The sequence below is a fragment of the Durio zibethinus genome, chromosome 23, assembly GCF_047325235.1.
Source record: "Durio zibethinus cultivar Kanyao isolate XHJ-2024 chromosome 23, ASM4732523v1, whole genome shotgun sequence".
In the NCBI taxonomy this organism is placed as follows: Eukaryota; Viridiplantae; Streptophyta; class Magnoliopsida; order Malvales; family Malvaceae; genus Durio; species Durio zibethinus.
Window position 1 is genome coordinate 15,921,101 of NC_143184.1, and position 9,333 is coordinate 15,930,433.

Genomic DNA, 9,333 nt, shown 5'->3' on the forward strand with positions numbered 1-9,333 from the left:
TTTTATCTTTGATTTTTATATTTTTTCCTATATTTGTTATATTTTTTTTTTGTTTTTCTTTGTATATTCTGAACTAAAAGTTTTTTCTATTTTGTATTTGAAATTTTTATTCATTTTTCTTTTATATTTTTTTATTCGCTAATTTTTTAATATCTTACTTTTTTATGTTTTGCTTTTTTGGTATTTTATTGAATTTTTTCTTCTATATTAATATTTTATCTTAATTTATTTTTCCATTTATTTTTATTTATATTTTAAAAAATTTTTATAAAGTTCCAAAATTTTTTTTTTTATTTTCCCTTTTTTTTTTTGCTATTTTTGTTCTACTTTGTAATTTTTTAATAACTTTTTCCCTTCAAATTTTTCCTTCTTTTTGCTTTTTTTCATATGCTTTCATTTTTACTTGTTTTAATTTTTTCGTTATTTTAAAAATTTTTATTTTTTTCTTTTTTATTCCAAATCTTTTGTCTTTTCATTTTTATTCTTTTCTTGCTTTTCTTATTTTTTTTTCACAAATTTCCTTTCATTTCTTATTTGCGTTTTTAAATTCTCGTACTTTTTTTTATTTTGCATTAACTTTTCTCTTTTTTAATTTTTTTTCTCACTTTTTATATTGTTTTATTATTAGGCTTATATGTTTTTCAATTTTTTTCCTTTTTTATTTTCTTACTTTTTATATTTTTTGTTGTATTTTTGTTTTTTTTCTTTTTTTGTGCTTTATTTATCTTTTTTCTTTTGCTTTAATTTTTTTTCTTATTTTATTTTTATTTTTTATTTCTTTCTTTTTTTATAGTTTCATAAATTTTTGTTAAGTTTTCAAATTTTTTATTTTTCTATCTTTTTTTCTTATTTTATCATTCTCGGTTATTTTTTATTGCATTTTTATAATTTTTCATTAACTTTTTCTCCTTTCAAATTTTTCTTCTTTTTTTTTATGTGCTTTCATTTTTTTTTTTGTTCACTTTTTTCTTTGTTTTAAAATTTTCTATAAATTTTTTTCTTTTTGTTTTATTTCATATTTTTGCCTCTTCATTTTTTATTTTTTTCTTCTTTTCCTCATTTTTTTCTCAAATTTTATTTTATATATTTTGTATTTTCATTTTTTATTTTTTTCTTGCTTTCTCTTAAATCTTTTTGTTCGCACTTTTTTTTATTTCTTCTTTATAATTTTAAAACCTCAAACTTCTTTTTTTGTGCACATTCTTTTATTTTTATTTATATTTTTTATTAACTTTTATTTTATTTTTCATCTTTTTCCTCTATTTGTTATATATATATATATATATATATTTTGTTTTCTTTGTGCATTCTAAACTAAAAGTTTTTTCCATTTTGTATTTGAAATTTTTATTCATTTTGTCTTTTTATATTTTTTTGATTCGTAAATTTTTTGTTTTCTTACTTTGTTACTTTTTATTTTTTTCCTTTTTCGGTATTTTATTTTATTTTTTCTTTTATATTAATATTTTCTCTTAATTTATTTTTTATTTATATTTTAAAAAATTTTTATAAAGTTCAAAATTTTTTATTTTTTCATTTTCCTATTTTTTTGTCTATTTTTTTTTGCTATTTTTTGTTCTATTTTATAAATTTTCAATAACTTTTTCCCTTCAAAATTTTCTTTCTTTTTGCCTTTTTTTCATATGCTTTTGTTTTTATTTGTTTTAATTCTTTCATTGTTTTAAAATTATTTATATTTCTTAAGCTTTTTTTATTCCAAATCTTTTCTTTTCATTTTTATTCTTTTCTTTTTTTTCACAAATTTCCTTTCACTTCTTATTTGCGTTTTTAAATTCTCGTACTTTTTTTTTTTTGCACTTTCTCCTTTGGTTTTCATTTTTATTTTGAATTAACTTTTCTCTTTTTTAATTTTTTGCCTTTGACTTTTTATATTGTTTTCTCATTATGTCTTATATGTTTTTCAATTTTTTGTATTTTTTGAACTTTTTTTTTTATTTTGTCTTTTTTATTTTCTTACTTTTTATATTTTTATTGTATTTTTGTTCATCTTTTTATTTTGGTTTATTTTTTTATTTTATCATTGTTGGTTATTTTCTATTGCATTTTTATAATTTTTCTTTAACTTTTTCTCCTTTCAAATTTTTCTTCTTTTTTTTACTTATTTTTTCACGTGCTTTCATATTTTTTTTGTTTTCACTTTTTTCTTTTTGTTTTATTTCATAATTTTGACTCTTCATTTTTTATTTTTTTCTTGTTTTAACTTTTTTTTTTTTGCACTTCCTTGTCTTGTTTTTATTTTTATTTTGTATTAACTTTTTCCCTTTGTTAATTTTTTTGTCTTTGATTTTTTTTATTTTTTTCTTATTACTTTTTTGCTTATGTTTTCTAAATTAATTTTTTCTATTTTGTAATCCCTTTTCATTTTTTATCTCCTTTTACTTTTTTATCTTTCATTTTTTATACCTTTATTTCTTATTGTTTGTTATATTTTTTTTATTTTTTGTTCGTATTTTATAAACTAATTTTTTTTTTACAATTTTAAAACCTCTAACTTCTTTTTTTGTGCACTTCCTTTTGTTTTTATTCCTTTTTTTGTTAACTTTTATTTTATTTTTTATCTTTGATTTTTTATATCTTTTTCTTGTATTTGTTTTTTTTTTTCTTTAAACTAAAAGTTTTTTCTGTTTTATATTTCAAATTTCTATTCATTTTGTCTTTTTATATTTTTTTGATTTGCTAACTTTTTATTTTCTTACTTTTTTATTTTTTTTCCATTTTTGGTATTTTATTTTATTTTTTCTTTTATATTACTATTTTTTATTTATATTTTTAAAAAATTTTATAAAATTTAAAATAATTATTTTTTGAATCTTTTTTCTTTTTTCATTTTCATTTTTTTTTGTTCTATGTTGTAATTTTTAAATAACTTTTTCCCTTCAAAATTTTCTTTCTTTTTGCTTTTTTTTTTTTTCATCTGCTTTCAGTGTTGCTTGTTTTAATTTTTTTGTTGTTTTAAAATTTTTTATATTTCTTTTTTCCTTTTTTATTCCAAATCTTTTGTCTTTTCATTTTTATTCTTTTCTTGCTTTTCTTATTTTTTTCACAAATTTCCTTTCATTTCTTATTTGCATCTTTAAATTATTAGACTTTTTTTGTGCACTCTCTTTTGTTTTTATTTTATTTTTTATCTTTGATTTTTATATTTTTTCCTATATTTGTTATATTTTTTTTTTGTTTTTCTTTGTATATTCTGAACTAAAAGTTTTTTCTATTTTGTATTTGAAATTTTTATTCATTTTTCTTTTATATTTTTTTATTCGCTAATTTTTTAATATCTTACTTTTTTATGTTTTGCTTTTTTGGTATTTTATTGAATTTTTTCTTCTATATTAATATTTTATCTTAATTTATTTTTCCATTTATTTTTATTTATATTTTAAAAAATTTTTATAAAGTTCCAAAATTTTTTTTTTTATTTTCCCTTTTTTTTTTTGCTATTTTTGTTCTACTTTGTAATTTTTTAATAACTTTTTCCCTTCAAATTTTTCCTTCTTTTTGCTTTTTTTCATATGCTTTCATTTTTACTTGTTTTAATTTTTTCGTTATTTTAAAAATTTTTATTTTTTTCTTTTTTATTCCAAATCTTTTGTCTTTTCATTTTTATTCTTTTCTTGCTTTTCTTATTTTTTTTTCACAAATTTCCTTTCATTTCTTATTTGCGTTTTTAAATTCTCGTACTTTTTTTTATTTTGCATTAACTTTTCTCTTTTTTAATTTTTTTTCTCACTTTTTATATTGTTTTATTATTAGGCTTATATGTTTTTCAATTTTTTTCCTTTTTTATTTTCTTACTTTTTATATTTTTTGTTGTATTTTTGTTTTTTTTCTTTTTTTGTGCTTTATTTATCTTTTTTCTTTTGCTTTAATTTTTTTTCTTATTTTATTTTTATTTTTTATTTCTTTCTTTTTTTATAGTTTCATAAATTTTTGTTAAGTTTTCAAATTTTTTATTTTTCTATCTTTTTTTCTTATTTTATCATTCTCGGTTATTTTTTATTGCATTTTTATAATTTTTCATTAACTTTTTCTCCTTTCAAATTTTTCTTCTTTTTTTTTATGTGCTTTCATTTTTTTTTTTGTTCACTTTTTTCTTTGTTTTAAAATTTTCTATAAATTTTTTTCTTTTTGTTTTATTTCATATTTTTGCCTCTTCATTTTTTATTTTTTTCTTCTTTTCCTCATTTTTTTCTCAAATTTTATTTTATATATTTTGTATTTTCATTTTTTATTTTTTTCTTGCTTTCTCTTAAATCTTTTTGTTCGCACTTTTTTTTATTTCTTCTTTATAATTTTAAAACCTCAAACTTCTTTTTTTGTGCACATTCTTTTATTTTTATTTATATTTTTTATTAACTTTTATTTTATTTTTCATCTTTTTCCTCTATTTGTTATATATATATATATATATATATATATTTTGTTTTCTTTGTGCATTCTAAACTAAAAGTTTTTTCCATTTTGTATTTGAAATTTTTATTCATTTTGTCTTTTTATATTTTTTTGATTCGTAAATTTTTTGTTTTCTTACTTTGTTACTTTTTATTTTTTTCCTTTTTCGGTATTTTATTTTATTTTTTCTTTTATATTAATATTTTCTCTTAATTTATTTTTTATTTATATTTTAAAAAATTTTTATAAAGTTCAAAATTTTTTATTTTTTCATTTTCCTATTTTTTTGTCTATTTTTTTTTGCTATTTTTTGTTCTATTTTATAAATTTTCAATAACTTTTTCCCTTCAAAATTTTCTTTCTTTTTGCCTTTTTTTCATATGCTTTTGTTTTTATTTGTTTTAATTCTTTCATTGTTTTAAAATTATTTATATTTCTTAAGCTTTTTTTATTCCAAATCTTTTCTTTTCATTTTTATTCTTTTCTTTTTTTTCACAAATTTCCTTTCACTTCTTATTTGCGTTTTTAAATTCTCGTACTTTTTTTTTTTTGCACTTTCTCCTTTGGTTTTCATTTTTATTTTGAATTAACTTTTCTCTTTTTTAATTTTTTGCCTTTGACTTTTTATATTGTTTTCTCATTATGTCTTATATGTTTTTCAATTTTTTGTATTTTTTGAACTTTTTTTTTTATTTTGTCTTTTTTATTTTCTTACTTTTTATATTTTTATTGTATTTTTGTTCATCTTTTTATTTTGGTTTATTTTTTTATTTTATCATTGTTGGTTATTTTCTATTGCATTTTTATAATTTTTCTTTAACTTTTTCTCCTTTCAAATTTTTCTTCTTTTTTTTACTTATTTTTTCACGTGCTTTCATATTTTTTTTGTTTTCACTTTTTTCTTTTTGTTTTATTTCATAATTTTGACTCTTCATTTTTTATTTTTTTCTTGTTTTAACTTTTTTTTTTTTGCACTTCCTTGTCTTGTTTTTATTTTTATTTTGTATTAACTTTTTCCCTTTGTTAATTTTTTTGTCTTTGATTTTTTTTATTTTTTTCTTATTACTTTTTTGCTTATGTTTTCTAAATTAATTTTTTCTATTTTGTAATCCCTTTTCATTTTTTATCTCCTTTTACTTTTTTATCTTTCATTTTTTATACCTTTATTTCTTATTGTTTGTTATATTTTTTTTATTTTTTGTTCGTATTTTATAAACTAATTTTTTTTTTACAATTTTAAAACCTCTAACTTCTTTTTTTGTGCACTTCCTTTTGTTTTTATTCCTTTTTTTGTTAACTTTTATTTTATTTTTTATCTTTGATTTTTTATATCTTTTTCTTGTATTTGTTTTTTTTTTTCTTTAAACTAAAAGTTTTTTCTGTTTTATATTTCAAATTTCTATTCATTTTGTCTTTTTATATTTTTTTGATTTGCTAACTTTTTATTTTCTTACTTTTTTATTTTTTTTCCATTTTTGGTATTTTATTTTATTTTTTCTTTTATATTACTATTTTTTATTTATATTTTTAAAAAATTTTATAAAATTTAAAATAATTATTTTTTGAATCTTTTTTCTTTTTTCATTTTCATTTTTTTTTGTTCTATGTTGTAATTTTTAAATAACTTTTTCCCTTCAAAATTTTCTTTCTTTTTGCTTTTTTTTTTTTTCATCTGCTTTCAGTGTTGCTTGTTTTAATTTTTTTGTTGTTTTAAAATTTTTTATATTTCTTTTTTCCTTTTTTATTCCAAATCTTTTGTCTTTTCATTTTTATTCTTTTCTTGCTTTTCTTATTTTTTTCACAAATTTCCTTTCATTTCTTATTTGCATCTTTAAATTATTAGACTTTTTTTGTGCACTCTCTTTTGTTTTTATTTTATTTTTTATCTTTGATTTTTATATTTTTTCCTATATTTGTTATATTTTTTTTTTGTTTTTCTTTGTATATTCTGAACTAAAAGTTTTTTCTATTTTGTATTTGAAATTTTTATTCATTTTTCTTTTATATTTTTTTATTCGCTAATTTTTTAATATCTTACTTTTTTATGTTTTGCTTTTTTGGTATTTTATTGAATTTTTTCTTCTATATTAATATTTTATCTTAATTTATTTTTCCATTTATTTTTATTTATATTTTAAAAAATTTTTATAAAGTTCCAAAATTTTTTTTTTTATTTTCCCTTTTTTTTTTTGCTATTTTTGTTCTACTTTGTAATTTTTTAATAACTTTTTCCCTTCAAATTTTTCCTTCTTTTTGCTTTTTTTCATATGCTTTCATTTTTACTTGTTTTAATTTTTTCGTTATTTTAAAAATTTTTATTTTTTTCTTTTTTATTCCAAATCTTTTGTCTTTTCATTTTTATTCTTTTCTTGCTTTTCTTATTTTTTTTTCACAAATTTCCTTTCATTTCTTATTTGCGTTTTTAAATTCTCGTACTTTTTTTTATTTTGCATTAACTTTTCTCTTTTTTAATTTTTTTTCTCACTTTTTATATTGTTTTATTATTAGGCTTATATGTTTTTCAATTTTTTTCCTTTTTTATTTTCTTACTTTTTATATTTTTTGTTGTATTTTTGTTTTTTTTCTTTTTTTGTGCTTTATTTATCTTTTTTCTTTTGCTTTAATTTTTTTTCTTATTTTATTTTTATTTTTTATTTCTTTCTTTTTTTATAGTTTCATAAATTTTTGTTAAGTTTTCAAATTTTTTATTTTTCTATCTTTTTTTCTTATTTTATCATTCTCGGTTATTTTTTATTGCATTTTTATAATTTTTCATTAACTTTTTCTCCTTTCAAATTTTTCTTCTTTTTTTTTATGTGCTTTCATTTTTTTTTTTGTTCACTTTTTTCTTTGTTTTAAAATTTTCTATAAATTTTTTTCTTTTTGTTTTATTTCATATTTTTGCCTCTTCATTTTTTATTTTTTTCTTCTTTTCCTCATTTTTTTCTCAAATTTTATTTTATATATTTTGTATTTTCATTTTTTATTTTTTTCTTGCTTTCTCTTAAATCTTTTTGTTCGCACTTTTTTTTATTTCTTCTTTATAATTTTAAAACCTCAAACTTCTTTTTTTGTGCACATTCTTTTATTTTTATTTATATTTTTTATTAACTTTTATTTTATTTTTCATCTTTTTCCTCTATTTGTTATATATATATATATATATATATATATATATATTTTGTTTTCTTTGTGCATTCTAAACTAAAAGTTTTTTCCATTTTGTATTTGAAATTTTTATTCATTTTGTCTTTTTATATTTTTTTGATTCGTAAATTTTTTGTTTTCTTACTTTGTTACTTTTTATTTTTTTCCTTTTTCGGTATTTTATTTTATTTTTTCTTTTATATTAATATTTTCTCTTAATTTATTTTTTATTTATATTTTAAAAAATTTTTATAAAGTTCAAAATTTTTTATTTTTTCATTTTCCTATTTTTTTGTCTATTTTTTTTTGCTATTTTTTGTTCTATTTTATAAATTTTCAATAACTTTTTCCCTTCAAAATTTTCTTTCTTTTTGCCTTTTTTTCATATGCTTTTGTTTTTATTTGTTTTAATTCTTTCATTGTTTTAAAATTATTTATATTTCTTAAGCTTTTTTTATTCCAAATCTTTTCTTTTCATTTTTATTCTTTTCTTTTTTTTCACAAATTTCCTTTCACTTCTTATTTGCGTTTTTAAATTCTCGTACTTTTTTTTTTTTGCACTTTCTCCTTTGGTTTTCATTTTTATTTTGAATTAACTTTTCTCTTTTTTAATTTTTTGCCTTTGACTTTTTATATTGTTTTCTCATTATGTCTTATATGTTTTTCAATTTTTTGTATTTTTTGAACTTTTTTTTTTATTTTGTCTTTTTTATTTTCTTACTTTTTATATTTTTATTGTATTTTTGTTCATCTTTTTATTTTGGTTTATTTTTTTATTTTATCATTGTTGGTTATTTTCTATTGCATTTTTATAATTTTTCTTTAACTTTTTCTCCTTTCAAATTTTTCTTCTTTTTTTTACTTATTTTTTCACGTGCTTTCATATTTTTTTTGTTTTCACTTTTTTCTTTTTGTTTTATTTCATAATTTTGACTCTTCATTTTTTATTTTTTTCTTGTTTTAACTTTTTTTTTTTTGCACTTCCTTGTCTTGTTTTTATTTTTATTTTGTATTAACTTTTTCCCTTTGTTAATTTTTTTGTCTTTGATTTTTTTTATTTTTTTCTTATTACTTTTTTGCTTATGTTTTCTAAATTAATTTTTTCTATTTTGTAATCCCTTTTCATTTTTTATCTCCTTTTACTTTTTTATCTTTCATTTTTTATACCTTTATTTCTTATTGTTTGTTATATTTTTTTTATTTTTTGTTCGTATTTTATAAACTAATTTTTTTTTTACAATTTTAAAACCTCTAACTTCTTTTTTTGTGCACTTCCTTTTGTTTTTATTCCTTTTTTTGTTAACTTTTATTTTATTTTTTATCTTTGATTTTTTATATCTTTTTCTTGTATTTGTTTTTTTTTTTCTTTAAACTAAAAGTTTTTTCTGTTTTATATTTCAAATTTCTATTCATTTTGTCTTTTTATATTTTTTTGATTTGCTAACTTTTTATTTTCTTACTTTTTTATTTTTTTTCCATTTTTGGTATTTTATTTTATTTTTTCTTTTATATTACTATTTTTTATTTATATTTTTAAAAAATTTTATAAAATTTAAAATAATTATTTTTTGAATCTTTTTTCTTTTTTCATTTTCATTTTTTTTTGTTCTATGTTGTAATTTTTAAATAACTTTTTCCCTTCAAAATTTTCTTTCTTTTTGCTTTTTTTTTTTTTCATCTGCTTTCAGTGTTGCTTGTTTTAATTTTTTTGTTGTTTTAAAATTTTTTATATTTCTTTTTTCCTTTTTTATTCCAAATCTTTTGTCTTTTCATTTT